The sequence below is a fragment of the Microtus pennsylvanicus genome, chromosome 5, assembly GCF_037038515.1.
Source record: "Microtus pennsylvanicus isolate mMicPen1 chromosome 5, mMicPen1.hap1, whole genome shotgun sequence".
Lineage (NCBI taxonomy): Eukaryota > Metazoa > Chordata > Mammalia > Rodentia > Cricetidae > Microtus > Microtus pennsylvanicus.
Window position 1 is genome coordinate 30,886,609 of NC_134583.1, and position 24,892 is coordinate 30,911,500.

The window sequence follows — 24,892 nt, forward strand, 5'->3', positions numbered from 1 at the left end:
TCTGAATGCTGATGCAAAGAAGTCATTAAAATTGATAGCAATATCTACCACTTCAGTGAATAAATTATGCTTTCCATTTCGTGGAGGTCCCATTATCTCTGGCCCTGACCCCTTCTTACTTCTCAATGTGAAAGGATCCTGATTTATCTCAAATTCTTGTGCAATCTTCCTTTCATTTTCTACCCTTAATTTTCTTATCGTATTTTTTACCCTTTTAACTTCATTCCAGCATCTCAGTGCACCTCTTTGCCTCATATTTTTTATGCTGAACATTTTCTCCTTTCTGGGCTTTGATTACTTTTTGGGCTCTCCCCTCTCTCCACATTTGCTTTTTATTCTAACTAAAACCATATTTATTTCTAGATGATATGCATGGTCTTTGAGGATAATTTAATTTACCCTTCAGTATATTTCATTTACTCATTCCTCTAGATTTTGCTCTTCATTTTTCATTTGGTTAGAATGCATGCCTCTATTACAGATTTACTCTTTTCTAGTGAAAAAAAAAACCACACACAGTTTTGCCCCCCTCCACTTTTGTGATATTCCTTTGTTTGATCTAACTTCAAATCCAACTTTATTTCTTTGATTCCACCCTCATTTTATTTAAAAATATATAAGTATATCTCTTGTCATTTAAAAGTACTCTTGGAATTATAAAGAAAGCACATTCTCTTGGCCTTTGAAATGTCTTTTAAAAACATCATGAGTAGAAAAGTGTTAAATGCAGGAAAGCTGTTGGTGGGATCTCTGTTGGAGCTTTCTATTTTGAACTCTATACACAGAAAACCATTAAATGCTTGGTTAATGGCACCAGTCTCATTGTATCCTCTTTGCTTGGTTATCTCTGTGCTTTAGCAGTACCTTTAGCAGGAGGTCATTTAACCTATTGCTCTATGACCTGATGGTTCTCAGGCAGGCCACAGACTCTCTTGACAAGATGCCTTTTTAGCTTTAGTTCTTACCAGTTTAAATAGTATTTGGAGTTCTTGGTCAATATTTAGGGAGGTAACAGAAGCCAAAGAGAAGTAAAAAATTGTATGTTTAGAAATTATAGAAATGTCACCTCGTGTGCAAGAGATCCTTGAAACCATCAAATCATTTAACAATCGGGAAATACAGGTTTCAAAATTAGTTAAAATATTTAGGACAGTCTAATGAATTTTAGCATGTTGGCTTAACAGAATATAAAGTAAATATCATTAGAAAGTGTGACTGAATAGCAGATAGATGGCAAGTAGTCAAATCTACCCATAAGAATATGTTTGATTCCTTTTGTGCAGCTTCAGCAACCAATTGGGTCATGACTGATTCTGTCAAATGGATTAATATCATCAGAAGAAGCAGATCTGATGCTGCCAAAAGTTAGTGTAAGAATGCAAATACTGATCCATTATGTTTTTAAGTGGAATGATAATTTTAAATTGAATCATTTTGAAGGTAATATTAACAATATTTCTAACTCAGTCTCTGAGTCACTGAGTGCCACATGCTTCCAAGACATGATTTAGAAAGATGAGATGTGCATTGAATTGTATGTCATTGTTTTATAGATGGGAAATACCAAACTCTCTCTCTCTCTCTCTCTCTCTCTCTATATATATATATATATATATATATATATATATATATATATATATATATATATATTGTCCCAACAATGATACCCACTGGTTTCAAAAGAGGCCCCATATCATTAAATTTTTCATTAGAAAATTTATGATTATAAACCAGGCGGTAGTGGCACATGCCTTTAATCCCAGCACATAGGAGCCAGAGGGAGGCAGATCTCTGTGAGTTCAATGACAACCTCATCTACAAAATGAGTTACAGGACAGGCACCAAAGGACACAGAGAAACATGTCAAAAAATACAATAGGAGAAGAAGAAGGAGAAGGAGACAAAGAAGAAGAAGAAGAAGAAGAAGAAGAAGAAGAAGAAGAAGAAGAAGAAGAAGAAGAAGAAGAAGAAGAAGAGAAATTGCTATTCTATAGAGTTTTTTAAAGTAATTATCACTTCAAAAAGAGGAAAGAATACAGGTAGGTTTGGTAGGGAAATGAATGGGGAAGGACAGATGAGAGCCAGTACAGAGGTAAAATATATAATTTACTGGAAAATCTACACTCAGTGCATATTAATTTATCCAAATGAAAATGGCCAGTTATCACTCTGTCACTTCCATTATTTGGTGATATTATTTAGATTGCCTTTGTATATGTATACATTTTAGGAAGTTTCTACTGTATTAGGTTTCCATACTAACTCTCAAAGGTCTCTTACTTTTCGCTGCCTATCACTGTTTTCTCTCCCACAATCCCTTCTAGTCACCAATGCTGATTGATCCTCCCATTCCAGTACTTCCAATCCATTTATGACTCTTTATTTCCTATGCTCTTCCCAAAGAAAACCTAATTTTTCTTCTAGTACCTTACTCTTTATCTATTCTCAGTAGTTAAATGAATTGTAGCTTCATTATCATGGACTTAACAGCTAGTATCTACACAAATATATACTAGATTTTTCTTTGTGGGTCTGGGAAACCTAACTCATAATAATTTTTTTCTAGTTTTGCTTATATACCTGAAAATTTAGTGATGTCATTTTTTTTAACAGCCAACTAAAACTCCTTTGTGTAAAGTCAGTGCATCTCCTTTAACTATTCTTCTGTTAAGGGACACCTAGGTGGTTACCTTTTTCTGGCTATTATCAGTAGAGCAACGGTGAACATGTTTGAGCAAGACTCTCCACGGTAGGACGAACCATCTGTTGAGTATATGCCCAACAGTGCGGTAGCTGGATCTTGACGTAAATTCCTTTCCATTTTCCCAAGCAGCCAGCCTCTTGATTGCCACAGTGGTTGTGTGAGATTGCAGCAATCCCTCCAGCATTGTATGAGCATTCGTTTACTCCACATGAGATGTCACTTGTTTTGTTCATCTTAGCCATTTTGACATGTGTAAGATGAAATCACAATGTAGTTTTGATTTGCATTCTCTGATGGCTAAGAATGTTAAACATTTCTTTAAATGTCAGGCATTGGAATTTCCTTTATTGACAATTCTCTGTTTAGATCTGTACCTTATTTTTTATTTGCATTATTTATTTTCCTAATTTGTAGTTTTTGAGGTCTTACTATATTTTGAATATTATCCTTCTCTCATACGTGTATTTGCTAAAAATCATTTATTTTGTAGGCTGCCACTTCATCTGAATTACTGCATCCTTTAACTAATGGAAGCTTCTCAGTTTCATGAGATTCCAATTATCAATTGTTGATCTCAGTGCCTCTGAATGCCTATGAGTTGAAGGCTATTTCCAACTTTCTTTTTTATGATGTTCAGTGTACCTTTTTATGTTGAGGACCACCATGTGGAGTTGAATTTTGTACAGGGGATGGATATGGATTTGTTTGCATTCTTCTACACGCAGACATCCAATATGACCAGCACTATTTGTTAGAGATACTATCTTTTCCCAGGTTCATTCCTGGCTTCCTTATCAAAAATCCACTGTCCATAGGTGTGTGGATTTATGTTTGGGTATTCAGTTCAGTTTCATTGATGAATTTGTCTGTTTTAATGCCAAGACCATAAGGCTTTTGTTGTTATGGCTCTGTAGTACAACTTAAAATCAGGAATGACGAGATTTTCAGAAATTCTTTTACTATTTAGCTCTTCTGTGTCTTTTGTGTTTCTGTCTGAAGCTGGGAATTATCCTTTCAAGACTAGTAAAGAACTATTTTGAAATTTTGATGGGGATTGTATTAAATGACGATGTTGCTTTTGGTAGCACGGCCATTTAATTATACCAAATCATGAACATGGGAGATCTTCACATCTGATATCTTCTTCAATTCCTTTCTTCATTGAATTGAAGCATTTTTAATTGAAGTCTTTCACTTACTTTGGTTGAATATCCTAGATATTTTATATTACTTGAGACTATTGTGAAAGGTGTTGTTTCCCTGATTTCATTCTCCGGCATTTTGTCATTTGTATATCTGAAGACTACTGATTTTTGTGACTTTATTTTGTATCCAGATACTTTGCTAAAATGATTATTAGATATAGGAGTCTTTGTTGAAAATGTTGGGGTCACTTATTTGTATACTATCATATTATCTTGAAATAAAGATAGTTTGACTACTTCCTTTTTAATTTTGTATCCCTTTTATTTCCTTCAGTTGTCTGATTGTTCTGGCTGAGATTTTAAGTACTTACAGAATAAGTTTGAAGAGTATGGACCACTTTTTATTGTTCCTTATTTTAATAGAATTAGTTTGAGTTTCTCTCCATTTAAATTGATATTAGCTATGTACTTTATGCACACCTCCTTTATTATATAGAGGTATGTCCCTAGAATCCATAATCACTTAAGGACTTTTTTCCCTCCTCTATTCCTAGGGCCCTTAGATTTGATCTTTAAATAATGTTCCAGATTTTCTAGATGATTTGTACCAGAATATTATTAGACTTAACATTTTTTGAATGCTGTAACCATTTCTTCTACCATATGTTCAAGGCCTCATATTCTCTCTTCTATCTCTTGTACTCTTTTGGTGCAAGTCGCCTCTCTGGCTTCTAGTCAAGTTTCTAAATTTTTCAATTCTAGATTTCCTTCCACTGGAGTTTTTTTTTTATTGATTCTATTTCCACTTTCAGAATTTGAATGGTTTTATCTAATTCCTTCTATTATTTATGTTATCAGGATTTCTTTTAGGGGCTTGTTTATTTTTTCTTTAATTACCTCTGTCATGTTCATAACTGCTCAAGAAATTGGTCACCAAAAGAACACATAATCTAATAAAAAATGGAGTACAGACCTAAACAGAGAACTCTCAACAAGGAATCTAAAATGGCTGAAAAATACTTAAGGACATGTTCAACATCCTTAGTCATCAGAAAAATGCAAATCAATACAACTCTGAGATTCCATCTTATACCTGTAAGAATGGCCAAGATAAAAATCACTGATGAAAACTTATGCTGTAGAAGTTATGGAATATGGGGAACAAAGAGGCTCCTTATGGAAGCTGCTAGCCATTGGGCTAGAAACTGCTTTTACCTAGACTGCTTAACTGAACATGTAGGATCCGCAGAGAAATGACTTCTAAACTTTCCTAAAGGTGAGACAGTTCTTTGGGGTTCTTAAAAGACTCTACTCGACATTCTGCAGGACGCAGAAAAAATGACTGACAATATAGGTGGAAATGTCTTTGAAATTTCCTGCTTCATGGAAAAGTCTGCTGGATACTATGGGCCTGTAGGCTGAAGATGAATACCCCCATGGTACAGAAGAACTTTGGGTGACTGTACAGGTAGCAAGATGTGTCTGTCAATTCTAGAGATTTGGAAGCTGCTTATAATGCACTTTCTGTTTACTTAGGTAATATTATTTCCTTCTGTTATCTTTGATGGATTTGAAGGATAGATAGTAGTAATATAGTTTTCCTTAGTTATGATAAAAAGATAAAATAGATATAAATATTGTAACTGTAGTTCTTGCTTGAAAACTGTTTTGCTATATGTAATTTTACTATGTTAAAGTTAAAATCTTCCTTTATATTTAAACAGAAAAGGGGAGGTGATGTGGGATTTCCCTCTGTATGCCGTGATTACCATTAATGAATAAAGAACTGCTTTGAGCCTATAGCAGAGCAGGGTAGTGTGGAGCAGAGCTAGGTGGGGGGACTGGACTGAATGTTGGGAGAAGAAGGATAAAGTCAGGAGAGAAGCCCTGGAGCCATGGCCAAGAGTCAGACATGCTGAAACTTTGCCGGCAAGCCACTACTACGTGAAAATACACAGAATCTTTAAAATGTGTTAATTATTATATAAGAGTTAGCTGATAAAGAAGCTAGAGTTAATGGGTGAAGCAGTGATTTAATTAATACAGTTTCTGTGTGATTTTTTTTTTGGGGGGGGGGGTCTAAGTTAGCCTGGCAGCTGGGAACCAACAAGCAGCCTTCCACTATACCTAAACAAAGAACTCTCGAAAGAGGAATCTAAAATGGCTGAAAGACACTTAAGAAAAGGCTAACCATACTTAGTCATCAGAGAAATGCAAATCAAAACAACTCTGAGATTCTATCTTACACCTGTAAGAATGGACAAGATCAAAAACACTGATGACAGCTTATGCTGGAGAGGTTGTAGGGTAAGGGGAACATTTCTATATTGTTGGTGGGTGTTAAATCTGGTACAGCCTCTTTGACTATCAATATGGTCATTTCTCAAAAAATTAGGAAATAACCTTCCTCAAGACCCAGTAATACAAGTATTGGGTATACATCCAAAGGATGTTCAATCATGCCACAAGAACTTGTGCTAAATTATGTTCATTGCTATGAACATAGTTTGTTATCTACAGAACCTGGAAACAACTTAAATGCCCCTCAATCAAAGAATAGATAAGGAAAATGTGGTATATTTACACAATGGAATACTACACAACAAAAAAAAATGACATCTTGCAATTTACAGGCAAATGGATGGAGCTAGAAAACATCATAGCTCAATAAAATAAAATAAAAACCAAAAAAGAAAAAAAATAAAACAACAACAAAAAAAGAGTGTAGTGACTGTGTATTATCTGCACGAAAATCTACTTGGATTTGCATAGATGTAGCCACTGGGAGTTCCAAGTCAAATGTGTTTCTGTGTCTTGAGACTAAGGAATAGAGAGAGACTGTTAATAGAAAAAGGGCTTTACAGGAGGGTGTGATATATGGTATTCCACCAGGATCTGCTTAGTTAGTCTCCTGGTTTGGGGCAGAGAGTGAGGAGAGGCCTTAGTAGGTCTGCGAAAGAGCTGTGGATGAGACTGGGGAATAGGACTTGGACAAACGTAGGGAAAGGTGGACATATGAGGCAGCTCATCCAATTCCCTGGCAGGAGTGGCCAGTAGGTGTGCCTTTTGAAAGCTGGGTTTGGGATACGGCGGGTGGTAGGGAAAGAAGTTAGGAGGGGGAGATCTGTGAGATCCACTGGTGATGGGAAACCTCCTTCAGCCTATGGCCTTTGAGAATTTGGACCAGGTTGATTCGTGGCTTCGGGATAGAAAAAAGCTGGGGCCGTCTGCTTCCTCCTCTTTTTCCTACACTCCACCACCCCTTGATGTTGGACTCTGGTTTCTGTTCCATGAGTTTTCCATTTTAATAAAGAAAAGTGTTAGAATCCTCTATTTAGAGTTCGCTTGGGATTATTTGACTCACGTTCTACATCGCATTGGAAATGGGGTAAAGGGGAAAAGGGGCTGCAAGAATATTCTGTTGCGGAGCTGGGGATGAGATTGGGGGTTTGATTTGGAAGAGCTGAAGGAGAGGTCAATGTTCGACTAAATAACAGGTTTGTCAACAAACCCAAAATAAATTAGTTCCCGCCATTAGGATTCAGATAAAGGAAATTACCAACACAGGTAATTTATATACAGCAAGGTGAATAGGCTCAAACATTGTGCTCCCAAATACACAGTTTTTATCAGTTATGTTCAGTCTCCATTGTCCACTCACTATGTAACTGCGGGGATCTCACTTAATCTCCCCATTTTTAGTTTGTCTATATAGCCAGATAATGGTTTTTACTTGCAGAATTATCATGAGACTCAACTGAAATAATGTTTAGATCAAATAACAGAGTACACTTTCTGGAACATAATAGATGAAGAATGGCTTATGGCATTCTGTCATATTGTACTAATCATTAAAACCATTTTAGGGACTTCTTTGTTAGACAAAGGTCTGCAGTGTCCTTAATATCACTGTGTGGTTCCAGATTATTTTTTGCCTAAGAAGGCTATTTGCATCATTTCACTCCTCTAACTTCCTCCTGCTAAATGAGACCTGAAAATTTAGCCTAGCTCACACACCCTTATGTTGTTGCACTGTTTTTCTTTGTCTGCTATTCATATGTATTCAATAGGGAGTGGACCTGTTGATTATTCAAAGCACATATGTGCACACTCTCTTGTTCCATGTAATGCAATGAAGCCTACTGACATTTGACATTTACCTCTAGATACAAAGACTTATATTTCCCGTATTTTATCAGCAAGTGGTTTCTGAATAAAATTGAACACTCTGAGGCATTGACAGGAAACTGGAAGACAGAAGGACTGGGACAATGTAAAAGTTAAAGAAACCATTCTTATTTTTACATTTTTATTCCTTAAGCAAAATCTAGATCCTGAGATGTGCTGAAGTTTGCTGGGTCAGGTAGATTATACTCGGTCTCTGCTCTTAAGGTCTGCTGGAGCTCTGTATGTAGGCTTCTGTCTAAGCTAGTTCTATTGACTTCTAACCTGAGCATGGACATATTCTGATATTTCTCAGTCTGAGTTGCGTTTTGGGCCATGAGTTTTTCCATGCTTACTTACTCATCTTTCTTTGCTACTTTCATAATATTTGGGAGATAAAAGCATTTTCTATTATTTTATTGACCACTCCTGCAAAGCTGACACTGATTTAGATTTAGATATTAGCTTTATGTTGCTGGGAAAACTTATTTGAGTCCCACTTTCTTCACCAATAACATAAAAGTTTGTTTTGATGATTGAGTAAAAAATATTCATTGAAATACCACACATAATCCAAGGCATAGTTCAGTTGATACTTGAAATTTCTTTCCTCACTAAAATGCTATGAAACATTCAACAACATATGGGATAAAATTTGGAAATTTGAATAAAAGAAAAGTAAGAAAATCTTAGATGTTTTCCTTATGTGTGCATCTTAATATTAATTTCATTTATGTTCATAATTTTTTCTGAATTAAAATCTTTGAGAATTTTAGTTGTAAGCAAGTATTAGGATCACTAAGAAACAGAAGTTACTTTAAAAAGTAACAAATAACATTTTTTAGATACATGTGGATATTTTTATTCTATGGGAATACTATGTGGTTTATCAGAGTGTGTCAGGTTAATATGGATGAACTGGGGGTAAAAGAATCCCAAGAGTACTTCTGGAGACAAGTAAGAGCAAGGGTAAAGGATTTATTGGATAAACACTAAGGTCAAGGGATTAGAATAAGGCATCAGAAAGAATTTTCCAATTACTGAGGATTTTCTCTTTCTGCCCTTAGTCTCACCAAAGAACTAAAGCATTCTGGGACTATTTTCCTACCCATAGAGGCCAATAAGATGGGCCTTTGAAACATATTCTCTTCCTTGATAACAACTTGCCGTATCCAAATAATTTGTCTAATATTTCTGCTAGAACCATGCCTAAATTAATGAGATAATGAATGAAGAGTACTAACCATAAGGATCGACACATAAAGTGTTTCATTTGATAACAAACTAAACTTGCTAAAGCCTTGCATGATAAAGCAAAAGAACTTTTTAAATCAATGAGGAAGATTCCAATTGAAATCACATTGAAACCAGGGATTAAAACATGGGTACTGGTCAGCTTGGTGAAACCTCTAGTAAGAATAGATCCATTGGAGTGAAGAGAAAACACAAAGCTAGAAATCAGGAAAGAGCTAATGGATTACTTTGAGGTCCTCAACATCAGGACTGGTCTGAAGTTTGCATTTCCTTATGGAAAGTACTGAGTAATACATGGAGGTATGAAATTGTGGACAAGAGACTAAAAACATATGTAAATTGTATATTCTATAGTTTACAAAATCAAATAAGGGTATTATATGATTCCATCCTTGTCTTATAAAGTAAATTTTTTTGGGTCTTCGAAAGTGTATTGGAATGTGGTCATACTAGAGATATATCAAGGAAGAAAATGGGAAAAGGCAAAATGAGAGATTTGGGATGATTGCTTAAAGTCAACAACAGCAAGTGTGGGAAGCATGGATTAATATGAAAACTATTTAAGAAACTTGGTCAATGAGACCTAGAAACTAATGAGTGTGTTGCAGATCCAAAATAAACAGAAAAATATTAACATTTCAGAAATTAATAACTAAAACCTGGTAGCAATATAGTAAATATAACAGTAAAAATAGAAAAAATAGAAACATTTTACAGATGACAAAATATCAAATATAATCAGAAATATATGTTGATGCACACATATAGATACACATACATATATACATATATATGTATACATATTGTAAAATTGCATTTTACAAGAAATGCTGAAATTAGATTAATATCTTATTTTACTTTTTCTCTACCTGTGTGTGGCATAGCCCATCATACTCCTTCTTTCAGGTGTTTCTGGAGACACAGTTCTTGATATTAAATTACCTATTTATTGCTCCCCAACCCCAGACATTTATAAATATGCTTAGCTCTCAAACCCAAACTCTACAACAGCAATTCTATTTCTTTACTTCCACCTGTTCTGAAGCCCAGGGAAATGGAAACATCAGTGAATTAGGTCAATTAATCCACCATCACACCCTCAGCCCAGAGAACAACAGCTTAAATCAGAGCAATACACAACAACATGAAGCCGAGTTGAGAACCTTTCTGGTTTTCTCTTTCTTTCTTTTCTCTTTTTTCTTTCTTTTTTTTTCTTTCTTTCTTTCTTTCTTTCTTTCTTTCTTTCTTTCTTTCTTCCTTTTTTTTTAAAAGAGACCCTTCTGAAACAAATTTCTACCAGAGGTCCTTGCCTCTAAGTAATCTATCAAATCCACTCTAGGACATAAGGTGTACTTGACATGCTTATAGGATCCAATCCCATTGTGTTCTTGGGAAATTTTACCTGGCCTATTTATTGAAACAAAATGAGCTCTGAAACCCTTTAGTTGTAGCCTCAAAAGAAGTTGTACTTTTAAGTAAATAGCTGGACACCTGTTTTATGCTGTTGTTTTTAATGATTGCCACATAAGGATTTTTGCATGAATGCACAATGACTCTCAAATTTGTTGCCAGACCACTGGTTGCTATGTCCTAATCCTATTGGTAATTTCTGCTAGGTTACCCAATCCAAAATTACAAAAAAATCAACAAAAAACAAAGACCTATTCCTTTTCAACATTTTATGTTTGAAAAGCTTTAAATATGACCTAACTCTGATTTATTTATTAAAATCAAACTCATATAAGCATTCAGTCCCAACACTTATATTTCATAGCATTGCCCCTGATTCCTTGAGGTCTATCCTTCATTCAACTCTTCAGAACTTTTTGTTGTATGTCATGGTTTTTTTCTTCTTTTTTAATTGATTTTATTGAGCTCTACATTTTTCTCTGCTCCCCTCCTTCTCTCTCCCCTCCCTTTCAACCCTCTCCCATGGTCTCCATGATCTCAATTTACTCAGGAGATCTTGTCTTTTTCTACTTCCCATATAGATTAGATCCATATATGTCTTAGGGTCCTCATTGTTGTCTAGGTTCTCTGGGATTCTGAATTGTAGGCTGTTTTTCTTTGCTTTATGTCTAATAGTCACTTATGAATGAATACATATGATATTTGTCTTTCTGGGTTTGGGTTACCTTATTCAATATGTTTTCTTTTTTTTATTTTCATACTTAGGTTTATTTAGCTCACACAAAAGTTATTTAAGCATTACAGACTTCTAAATAGTCAAAGAAAAAGTTTATCCATCTGGAGTCCCCAAAGAGGTAAAGTGTTCTCAGTTTTCGGCATTCAGTTGGTGCTGGGCTTCCATTTTCTCAGAGAACTCTCGGTGTTACCTCCTCTGCCTCTCAGTTCAGCCTCTCTACTGCACAGGTGAAGCCAACAAAACCAGCAGTCTGGACAGGCAGCTCTAGTCAGGAACTCAACTGCTCCATCCCCGCTAGACACTAGCAGACATGGTAAGTCTCTACCCAGGTTCCAAAAGGCTTCTCCAAAACACTGGAGATCCCTGGCAGGCTGGTGTGGTTTGTTGACATGAGAACTGGGCAGATGCATTAGAAGATGGGTTTTCCTTTGTTTGTTTTTTTTAGCAGATTATTTTTTATTACTTTTTAAATAATACCATTCAAAATTTCAACTCCCTCCCCCTCCTCCCACTTCCGTCCCTCTCTCACACTCAACCCTCCCCCTCCAGTCCTAAGAGAGGGCAGGGTACCCTCCCCTGTGGAAAGTCCAAGGCCCTCCCCACTCCATCCAAGCTTAGGAAGGTATGCATCCAAATAGAATAGGATCCCAAAAAGCCAGTACATGCAGCAGAGACAAATCTCACTGCCATTATTATTGGCTTCTCAGTCTGCCCCAATTTTCAGCCACATTCAGAGGGTCCAGTTTGATCCCATGATCATTCCGTCCCAGTCCAGCTGGATTTGGTGAACTCCCATTAGATCAGGCACACTATCTGCGTGGGTGGACCAACCCCTCAGGGTCCTGACTTTCGTGCTCATCTTCTCTTTCCGTCTGCTCTTCAACTTGAAAGCTCAGTCCAGTGCTCCGATGTGGGTCTCTGTCTCTATCTCCATCCGTGGCCGGATGAAGATTCTATTGTGATATTCAAGATAGTCATCAGTGTGACTATGGGACAAGGCCAGTTCAGGCACACTCTCCTTCACTGCCCAGGGTGCTAGCTGGGAACATCCCTGTGGACACCTGGGAATCCCTCTAGAGCCAAGCCTCTTGCCAACCCCAAAATGGCTCCCTTAACTAAGATATCTTCTTCCCTGTTCCCATATCCGTCCTTCCGCCATCTCAACCGTCCCAGCCCACCCAAGTCTCCCATCCTCCCCTTCTCCTTTCTCTCTCTCCCTCTCCCCTTCCTTCCACTCCACCCCTACCCTCATGCTCCCAACTTTAGTCGGTGATCTTGTCTGCTTCCAATTTCCAGGAGGATCTATAGCCATAAAAAAAGGACATTGAGTCTGTATTTCACGATCCTAGAAAAACTAAGTAATAAGGTGAACCCAAAGTGTATGTCATGTTTACTGGCTCATGTTCATTACATGAAGTATATTCATGACAACTTTTACCAAAACAAAGTATCTTTAGCATACATAATTTTCTAAGGTAGAAAGGAGAACATTCTCTATTTACAACAATTTTACAAATGAATGTGAAACAGATAAAGGACAGGGAGACTGCCTGTTCTCATGTACAGATTGAAGTGAATGAAACTGATCTTAGAGAAGAAAAATGTGAGGTTGTGATTACCATAGCCCGTGGCAGAGAAGAGCGGGGCAGCATGAGAACAGCAACAAGACAGAGCAGCATCTACAAGGAGGACCAATTCCACACGTTTCGCATAGCAGTAGAATAACTGTGATGCGATGTGAATGTTTTTCTGAAAACATGTCTGTTAACCATGTGCACACAGTATCTATGGATTCCAGGAGAGGGTTTCAGATCCCATAAGACTGAAGATACAGATGGCTGTGAGATGCCATGCTGGCCGTTGAATCTGGCTACTTAGGAAGAGCAGCCAGTGATTTTAACCACTGACACATCTCTTCATCCAAAGTACAGATTTTATCTCAATAAATATCAAGTACAAAACTCAATGTAAAGTTTCATATCTTCTGTCCTGAAGCCCTCCTCTAACTATGGAGAGGTTCACTAAGTCTGATTAATTTGGGAATATATTTTTTATTTGCAATATATATATATATATACACATATATATGTATATATATATATATAAATGTATATGTGTGTGTACTTACACATGTATAAAAGTTTGAAATACTTTAAGAGAAAGATTTCCAAGTTATATATTAAATTTAAGAAACCCTAAAACAGCCGGGCAGTGGTGGCACATGCCTTTAATCCCAGAACTTGGGAGGCAGAGGCAGGTGGATCTCTGTGAGTTTGAGACCAGCCTGGTCTACAGGAGCTAGTTCCAGGACAGGCTCCAAAACCACAGAGAAACCCTGTCTCGAAAAACCAAAAAAAGAACAAAAAAAGAAACCCTAGAAATTTTGACTCCCTCAAAGTCAGAGAATTCTGGACATATTAATATCATATGCATGCCTCTAAAATGCAATTGGAAATATATTTTTCAATGATAGCAATAAATGCTTTGCCAAAACAAAGAAAGAAAACCCTTAAGACCTTCTGATTCAGCATGCTGTTTTACATGTTCAGGCCTTTAGAAATCGTATATTATTTTCTGAATTGTTTTAAAAGTTGTCCACTAGTAGTATCGTATGGAAAAACAGCTGCTTGTTTTGTAAAAGAAATTGTAAAAATTAAATGGCTCCCACACTAGGCACTTGTTTTTCAGACTTAAAGTTGAATCCAACTTTCCAAATAGAAAAACCTCTAGTTTGTAATCACAAGCTTCTCATTCTTACATATTCGTATTTTTGACAACCCTTTAAATTGCAATTGTAATAAGAGAAAATTACCTATAGACACTCTTCCTCCCCATGCTCTCTCGGTAAATGTGAATCTCTACATTCATTAGGTTTTTGGTGGGTGTTTTCTTTTGTTTCGCTGATGATACTAAATCAAAACCCACAGCATTGCGTGTAATGCATGTTTTTATTCCATAATGCATTTCTCAGAGCTAATTTGTATCCAATCCTGAGCCATTAAATAAAGGAGCATTTCTTCACTGGTGAGAAAACTATGAAACTGTTATCAAGAAATTGATCCCAAGGGGGATGAAGAAGAACAGACTATAATGATGCATTTGTGCAAAAATGCCATAATGAAACCCATTATTCTGTATGTTAACTTATGAAATAAAAAAGAAAATCAGCAAAAGAAACAAACCATTTTTCCTAACTTTTAACTTTATTTTGTCTTGCTAAGGAAATAAAAACACAATGTTTGTGTTAGGTGAGTGAGACTCCTCTTTACCCTTTTCTCTAACCAACAGGCTGCGTGGTTCATATTTAAAAACAAACATATAAAGAAGAAACAGACCACTCAGAGGCAAACCCACTCTACAGATGACAGTCCCTCCTATAATGCCAACAGAACCACAATGCTTTAAATTTTGGTTGAGTACTCAGAAAGGAACAGTATGACACAGAGGAGAACCGAAATGAACCCCATCATGCTAAACATTGCAATTGTAAAACCAGAGTGGCTGAGAAGAAATGAAACGCTATTCCTTGAAGCTGCCTCCACATGGGACAAATGATTCTTATGGCTGAAGGAGATTTAACTGTCCCCAAACAGCAATCTCACTCTCGTACAGGAAATGAAAATAAAAGCAAGCAACCAGTCAGTCAGAGGCAGTCACCACCTTCTGGGGACAGCCAACGGAGACCTGGGGAAATGCACAGCTCTGCAGGATCTGGGCAATTATAAAAACATCTGAATGGGAGGGCTCAAAAATGATCTTCAACTCTAGTGGGATGCTGAAATGACTTTTTTGAACTTTTCTCATTTTTCTTAGGTTTCTTTTTTTCCTGACTCTCTAAGGTAAATTATGGCATAAATGTTTCATGTCCTGCCCTCTCTGTGTTGGATTTGGGGGCTTATCATAATTTTATTTTGTATATGTTGAGAGGTTTTAATAAATTATGTCAGCCCAAAATACAGTGGGAATCATTGTTGCCTATATGAAGTGACAGCCTTCAGGCCCAAGTTGTTATTATTTGAAATTGCATTGAATTTGGAATTTCAGCAACACATTTTCCTCCCAGGCTCAGATATTTATGTTTCATATGTGCTCGGTAATTACAGATATAATTCTTTGTATTCAGGAACTATAACAGTTCAGAAAATATAAAGCCAGTGGTCCTGGATTAGTTGGCAGGGCCTGCTTATTAATTCTTTTTCTCTTACATATTTAGTTTAATTTCATATGTCACTTATCAAGTATGCTAACATAATAACACATGAGAGTCCTGAAGTTTTTTATTTGTAAACTTATATGTATTAACAAAAGATCTGAATTACTAATTTTGTAGCTACTTTTACAGAAGTACTAAGAGATAACATATTAGAATAGTGTGTAAGTTCTTTATTATTGTACTCAGGAAGCTATTTTGCTATTTCAAAGGCTGTATTGCCATGAATCAGACTCAGGGTCATGCGACTGTAGTTTTAGTGCCTGCTTTGTATCATAGCACCTTAATTACCATAGGTTGATCAGCAAAGTATTTTAAACCTCTGTAAAGAGGAAACAAATTGCTAAGTTCACAGTTTCAATGCATCATATTTATTTTATTTTCCATTTAAAAAACTTATGAATTATTTCAAATAATTAGACTTTAGGAATATATTAACAGTAGATTATTTTTCAATTTTTTTATTGAAAAAATTTCTGCCTCCTCCCTGACTCCCATTTCCTTCCCCCTCCTCCCACTCCTCCAGACTCCCAACACTCCTCTCTCCCTCCCCCCACACTTCTCCCCCTCCCCCCACTCCTCTCCCCCCTCCTCCCACTTTTTCCCCCTCCCTCCCCAGTCTGAAGAGCAGTCAGGGTTCCCTGCCCTGTGGGAAGTCCAAGGTCCCCCCTCCCCCTCCATCCAGGTCCAGGAAGGTGAGCATCCAAACAAGCTAGGCTCCCACAAAGCCAGTTCATGCAGTAGGACCAAAACCCAGTGCCATTGTCCTTGGCTTCTCATCAGCTCTTATTGTCCGCCATGTTCAGAGAGTCCTGTTTTATCCTATGCTTATTCAGTCCCAGTTCAGCTGTGCTTGGTGAGCTCCCAATAGATCAGTCCCACTGTCACAGTGAGTGGGTGTACCCCTTGCGGTCCTGACTTCCTTGCTCATGTTCTCCCTCCTTCTGCTCCTCATTTGGACCTTGGGAGCTCAGTCCGGTGCTCCAGTGTGGGTCTCTGTCTCTATCTCCATCCATCGCCAGATGAAGGTTCTAAGGTGATATGCAAGATATTCATCAGTATGGATATAGGATAGGGCCATTTCAGGTTCCCTATCCTCAGTTGCCCAAGGAACTAACAGGGGACATCTCCCTGGACCCCTCTAGAGTCAAGTCTCTTGCCAACCCTAAGATGGCTCCCTTGATTAGGATATATACTTCCCTGCTCCCATATCCACCCTTCCTTTATCCCAACCATCCCATTCCCCTAAGCTCCCCCCATCCTCCCTTACTCACTTTTCTCTCCCCATTTTCCCTTAATGCCATCCCACCCCACCCCCAAGTTCCCAATTTTTGCCCCACAATCTTGTCTATTTTTTAAAAGGTTATTTTATCAAGGAGTTATGGTTATAAGTAACAAAGTTCAAATATTATACAGGAGTTAATCACACAGTAATTTCAAGTATCTGGTAAAATGTAGAGCTCACAATCCTAACTTTTGTTTGCAGTTTTTGTATCATAAATTATTTATACATATTATCGGCTTAAGACTGCACGCAGCCAAAGAGTTGAACATCATCCCAAACTTCAGAATTGCAGTTGGAAGGTTTCACAGCATAATATTTACAACCATTAAAAATCAAGAGAAGATACACTATATTCCAAGTATCCTTCTAAATGACTCACATGGGCACCTGTTTGAATCTTCACAGTTCCCTTGGGAGATAACCGTTACTACTATTTTATATTTTGCAGAAGAAGAATGTCAAAGACTGAATGATTTAGTTGACAATTAGAGACATAACAAAAACATGAAGTAAATTGAATGTTAGTAGAATCACTGTTTCCTGTCAACTAAGAACTGAGGAGTAACTAGTTAAGCCAAGCAAAAAATATCTATTAGTCATATTAGTCCATATTAAAAGTGATAGTTTTGATAGTATCTTTGCCTTATTCTTTTATAGTTCGATTTTCAAATATTCCAAGGATACTTGGATGGAAGCTTTCAAGTTGACTATAAATGCATTTTTCCATTCGAGTTTTATGTTTTAAAAATATATTAAAATACATAGTACTTATAAATCCATAACTGTTTAGTCATAATTAGAATTAAGACCAAATCAAAGTATATATAGCATATATTCATTTTAGATCAGTGTTGTTTATAAAGTTAGCATAGGTGATTTCTCTTAAGAGCATAACTCATCTCTTTATTCTCTTTCTCCAGCTCTCTTTACCCTATGCTTGCCTTAAACCCATCACCCTCTTGCCACAGCTTCCAAAGAACAGGCATGTGCCACCATGCCTGTTTGCAAGCATGATCACATATGGAGAAATCATATTCCTTACATCCAATTTTAATAACTTTCCTCCGTCTACAGGTAATTTTCAGTGAAGGAAGATGAGTTTTACAATTAAAACCGTGTTTCTGTTTTTACAATGGGCTCCCACATTGGAATCCCTAGTTCAACAGTCACGTGAATCTGGTCAGCTGATTTAAAGAAAGTGTCTGAGAACCTCAAAAACATTCTAATGCAATTTGTACTTTATATCCACGCAACAGCTTTTTGAAAACTAATCATTTATTAACATTATGCCCAAATTTTTTTTGTGACTTTTCCAAACATTCACTTTTTCCAAGTACTTGACTGCAGCAGATGTGTTTATCTCCTTCTCCATTGGGAAAATTAAAGTTACCTGACATATAAGACTACTAAGTTTTTTACAAGTCAAAGTTTGTAAGTGGCTTACATTCCCCTATATCCTCTCTCTACATGCCAAGACCACCCACTCTATATTTTACTAAAAATTTTATTTAACAATCTTACTGCTTGGAAAGTTTGAGTTGTTACCAAAACCCATGAGGGAAGGTGATTATTTCCAGATTTTACTTACAAAGGAACTGAGATTGAAAAGCGGCTAAGAAACCTGCTCAAATAATGCAGTGAACCAGGCCTAGGGCTTAGGTTAAGAACCAGGGCCTTTTCAATCCAAAAGACTTGTCCCCTTTATCATGATCTCTTCTTCAAATCCCACCAATTTAGCTGAAGCCCAGACATAGATCACAAATAACTGTTGAATGATATTTAGTTCTTCAAAGTATAACTAGCTTTTCTCTTTATTTCTGGAAATCATCAGCATTTAAAAAGTAGTCATTATGGAAATCACTATACTTAGAAGTATTCATTATTCATAATATTGGAATGACTTTGAATACTCAAACTTTATAGTAAATAATCCCAAGTTTCTAAGTGTTTCTTTTACAGTGAAAATTGTATCTTTCTCTGTGTGTGTGTGTGTGTGGGGGCGATTATTTTGCTTACAATTCCAGGTTACAGTCGTTAGTTTTCTGTTTTTGTTTTTTATAAATATTTTTAGAAATAAAGGCAGGACCTCAATCAGCTAGTCACATTACATCCACAGTCAAAAGCAAAGAGAGTAAATGTGGCACAGCTTGCTTGCAGCTAGCTTTCTCCATTTTGTTTTTCTTTTTTGCTGCTTTTTTTCCCATTTATTTTAGAGAGGAGGGAGGCAAACTGGTTAGCATATAAAATTAAAGAAAATAATTATTTTTTTGCAAAAATTTCCCCTTTTATAATGCTTGCTTTTCTATTCCTATCATTCAATATGGTTTGTCCCCATCTGAAAGCTGATTTTGAAATGTAAAAGCATTGAGAGCATTGAAGTGTGTGAAAATGTCATTCATTTGTGGTGAGTAGAGAGGAGGCTTTGAGAGAAGAGCAGTATCTCATATTATCAACAGTGTAAATTGTACAGACTTAATTCTGAAGATTGAATCTTAGTTGTTCTAAAGAAGGAAACCAGAACACAGTAGCTCACTCTGTCTTCTATGAAGTGATATCAGTATATTGTTATGGGACCATGCTACTAAGACTATCACCAGCTGAAGCCTCATAACCCTTGTCCAGAACTGGGATCTAAAATAAAGTATCAATTCAGGAGTACATCTTTTTTTAGAAAAAGAAAACAAGCTATCTCTTTTCATTATGCATACCAAACTAAGTTCCCACTCCCTCCCCTCCTCCCATTCCCTTCATTTATCCCTCCAATCCCACCCCCATCCACTCCTCAGAGAGGGTGAGGCACATTGCTTTAGGGAAAGTCCAAGCCCCTCCCTGCTATATCTAGGCTGAACAAAGTATCCATCGAAAGAGAATAGGTTCTCAAAAAGCCAGTACATAAAGTAGGGATAAATCCTGGAGCCACTGCCAGTGGCCCCTCAATCTGCCCCAGCCATTCAACTGTCAACCACATTCAGAGGGACCAGTTTAGTCTTATGCTTGTTTCTTTCCAGTCTGGCTGGTATTGGTGAGCTTCTATTAGCTCAAGTACACTGTTTCAGTGTGTGTACCCATCACGGTCTTGACCTCTTTGCTCATGTTCTCATTCTACCCATCCTTCAACTGGACTTTGTGAGGTCAGTCCAGTGCTCGGATGAGGTCTCTGCCTCTGTTTCCACCAGTTGCTGAATAAAGTTTCTATTGTGATATTTAAGATATTCCCTTTTCTCTATCGTTTAGGGTCTTAGCTGGGGTCATTCTTGTGGATTCCTTGAAATTTCTCTAGAACCAGGTTTTTTTTTTCTAAGCCTATAATGGCTCTCTCAATCAAGATATCTCTTTCCTTGCTCTCTTGTCTGTCCTTCTTCCATCTCAACTATCCCATTTACTCAAATTCTCCTTGCCCCTCCCCTTGTTCCCTCCTCTTCCACTTCCACCTACCTTTCTCCTCCCACCTCCATGCTCCTAATTTTGTCAGGCAATCTTATCTATTTTGACGTTCCAAGTGGATCTCTCTATACTTTTCTTAGGGTTCACCTTATTACTTAGCTTCTCTAGGATCATGAATTATAGGCTCAATATCCTTTGTTTATAGCTAGTATCCACTTATGAATGAGTAAATTTTTATTACAACCTGAATATTTTGTGACATATATTTTAAATAAATAAATAACTTGGCTCATTAATAGAGTATCTTTTAAAACATTTTGGTCATTCTTTACCTAAAATCTTAGGAGAATTTTGATGGAAGTAACTGGAATGTTTGATGAAAAATTCCAAAATTGCTTTTATGCTTTATTTTCACAAATACTGTTTTTTTTTTTATCAGAAACACGTTGTGGCCAAAAATTAATTCACTGACTCAAACCGAGACAGATTTAAGGTTTGTCATGATAATTATATACTACCTTTTCATATTACTGAACTGGATGGATAGGTTGAAATAAAAAAACACACATTAAAAAGAATGTTTTCAAAGATAGTTTAGCTTTCTAGAAACTTCACAGATAGTAGATTCTCAGTATTATCTTTGTTAGTTAAGGATAATTCACCCATTCTTAGTATAATTATTTAGTTTAGAAATATACAACACTAAATCCAATGCCTTAAGGATCATGATTCGGTCTCTGTATGCCCATCAGGTAAATATGACTCCTGCCTAGCATGACTTCCTGAGTTTCACCCATAGGACCTAATTAATGGTGGAGAGACAGAACAACTCTCACATATTGTCCTGTGACCTTTGCCTGTGTACCACAGCAAGCACATATCCACATGCCCACAAAATCAATAAACATACATATTTAAAACTGATTAATTAAAGAAGCATTAATGAAATAGCTTGCCATGACTTCAGGTGTCATATGTAAATTTACTGTTCTACTGAATTCTGTGCCGAGGGAGGATTCACTGCTCTGTATAGGCTGGGTTTCCATGCTTGTGTTGGTCTGCTTCCTCTGCCCTATTCACTATTCAGATGTGTGCCACTTTCAAAAGAGTTCTCTCAGCCTTCAGAGAGTGATGCTTACTTACTACATAATAAGTCTTCATTGTCCCTGTTGGTGAGCATTTATGCATCTGTGTGCTTCTAGAGATGGAGGTCAATGTTACTACGTCTTCCTCAATACTTCTCTACCTTATTGTTGAGAAAACATCTTTCATTGAACCTGCAACTCACTGATTCAACTAGATTCTCTGACAGTAACCCCCTCAAACCTGCCTATTTTCTGCCTTTAACTATTAGATTATGTCAACTGTCTGACTCCATAGGCTTTCTTGGCTATTTGGGCTCAGACCTTACTGCTTAAATATCTCTTCAACTAGCTCTCTTTCTCCCAATTTTATTTTTAAGTAAGCATTCCTCTAGCATGATACTAAATATTCTAAGTAAACCTCCAGCCTAAATTGAAAATCACCAAATTGAGACTCATTTACCCTTCAACATTATAAAACATGAGTGGCAATGTCTTAGAACAAGTGGACTGGAATATTTCAGCTCCAAGAAATAAGACCCAAATATATAAAATATGACTCCTTAGCAATAATCTTAGAGGTGTTGTTCTCTGGGGCTGAGAATTATGGTATGAAGGACATTTATTTTCCTTTTTAAGTAAATCTTAATTTCAGTGAAACAATAAAGGAAAAATAATCAAACCTCATTTTGAAGCAACAGCAAAAATAAGGATAAAAATGTGTAGGAAGAATTCCACAGTCACTTAGTATGTATATAAAGGTTTAAAAGTAACATAGCTTTTTACTTGATAATATAAGATAAAGAAAACCTTAACTTTTCCAAATATACCATTTAATCTTAACATCATCATAATAAATATGTAAACATATACCTATATATATGTATATACATGAATGTGTTTTCATGTGTGTGTGTGTGTGTGTAGATAATGAAGTACATGAAAAGAACCAAGATAATTCCATAAAAATATAGATAAAATTGGGAGGGTTAAAGGAAAAAATCCTATGGAGATAGTTTATAATATATTGCAGGGCTGGTAAGATGTCTCAGTAGTAAAGCACATGATGTTCTTTCAAAGAATCTGAACTAATTTCCTAGCAAACAGAATGTCTTTATATAGCTGCCCATAATTTTGCTTCCAGGGTATCTGACATCCTCTTTTGACATTTACTGGTACCTGTGCTGTGTTACATCTTCTGACACTGTCTACTAGTACCTGCACCAAGTTCTCAGTCTCTTCTGACATCATCTACTGGTACCTGAGCCATGTTCTCATCATCATCTGACATCTACAGTATCTGAACTATGTTCACATGCATTGACATAGATGCATGAACATAAACACTGTTAAAAATAAGGCAAAAGTGCCAGACGGTAGTGGCACACACCTTTTATCCCAGCACTTGGGAAGCAGAGACAGGCGGATCTCTGTGAGTTAGAGTTCAGCCTGGTCTACAAGAGCTAGTTACAGGACAGGGTTTAAAGCTACAGCGAAATCCTGTCGTGAAAAACAAAAATAAATAAATAAATAAATGTTCAAAACATATCATAAAACTACTCTCTGTTGTTCTAACCTGTTATCAAAAATTGAAACATAACTAGAAGTTTTAGATGAAAAGTTCATCCCTATTTCTTTCCATGGGAAAATGTATTTTATTTTCTGACATAAAGCTATACTTTTTATGAATGTTTTATATGTGTAAAATATTATGTTTAAGTTAAATAAAGATATGTTGTTAAAAATGTTCAATATCAGTTGATATTTATTTAATATGAACTGCAAGGAAATATTACAAGGAGGTAGTACTGGTGAGTTTTGTCAGCTTGAAACGAGTTTGATTCATTTGGGAAGAAGGAACTTCAAATAAGAAATTGCCTTTATAAGACTGGCCTGTAGGCCAGTCTATGGGAACATTTTTGTAATTTAATGATTAATGTGCCCAGTGCCTTCCCTGGGCAGGTGCGTTTGGGGATCTGTAAGCAGGCAGGTTGAGCAAACCATGGGGAATAAGTCTGTAGGTAGCACTGCTCCAATGGCTTAGATTCACTTCCTGTGTTAAGTTCCTAAATTGACTTCTCTCAATGGAGGATGTGACTTGTACAATAAACAGGTAAATCCTTTCCCCAAAGTTGCTTTTGATTATAATATTCATTGTTTCACCAGAAAAGAGGAAAGGGGTGTGTTCACTTCATTCCTTCATTCATATACAAAAAAAAAAACACTATATGAATAAATTTTGTCAAAGAAATTAAGAGAACAGATTCTTCCCCTAACTATATAAGACTTTGGTGCTGTGGGACAATGGTCTATATCCTGTCAATGATATTTTAAATAAACACTGAATGGCCAGTAGCCACACAGGAAGTATAAGTGGGGCGACCAGTCAAGAAGTAGAGGTGAGGCAATAAGAACAGGAGAATTCTGGGAAGAAGGAAATCCTAGTCTGTAATCATGACCCAGCCTCAGAAGAAGCAAGATGTGACTGCCTTATCAAATAAGGTACCAAGCCATGTGGCAAAGTTCAACATGAATAATGGACTAATATAAACTATAAGAGTTAATAAGAAGTCTGAGCTACTAGGCCAATTAGTTTATAACTAATGTATACCTCTGTGTGATTTCTTTGGGACTTACTGACTGCAGGAACCAGACAAGACAGAAACCTCAGACAACACTTTGGACAACTGTTTTTGATTTTTTTTCCCCAAGAAACAATAAAACTACAATCATTATAGAATTTAACAAGCTAATTGCAAAGTCTACGTAAAAAGTACAAAAGAAAACAGTCAAAATATTTTGAAAGAGAACAAATAATTTCTGTCATTGCTTAACTTTAATGTTTCCTACAATAATAAAGGTATGGTAATTAGACACAGTATCAATGGTGTGGAACAGTCATTGAAAACAGTGGAAATGTATATGATGCCGAGAGTTGATTCACATTCACAGAGTCAACTAATTCTTAGAAATACTACAAAATTATTTAACAAAAACCACTATATTTAACAAATTGGAAGCTGTGTGTTAAAAACAATCTCCCATTATATATTTTTTTCGATAGAAAATACTGTTCTCATCTAATATATTCTGATCATAGTTGGTGTAGGAGGTCCTTATGTCTATGTGTTGCTTTCCTTAATGAATAAAGACTCTGTTTTGGCCTGTTGATAGGGCAGAACTTATGTAGGCAGGGAAGATGGAACTGAATTCTGGGAGGAAAAAAGCAGAGTAGGAGAGAGGCAATGGAGCCGCCAAAGACAGAAGCTGGGAATTTTACCAGGTAAGCTACTGCCACGTGGCAATATACAGAATAATAGAAATGGGTTAAATTAAGATGTAAGAGTTAGCCAATAAGAAGCTAGAGCTATTGGACTTAGCCAAGCAGTTTCTGTGTGATTATTTCGGTTCTGGGTGGGATGGACTAACAAGCGACCGTCCTCCTCCTCACACAGTTTTCCATCCCAAACTCTATAACCTTTCTTTCATCCCTTCAATGAATTCTATTAAAATAAATA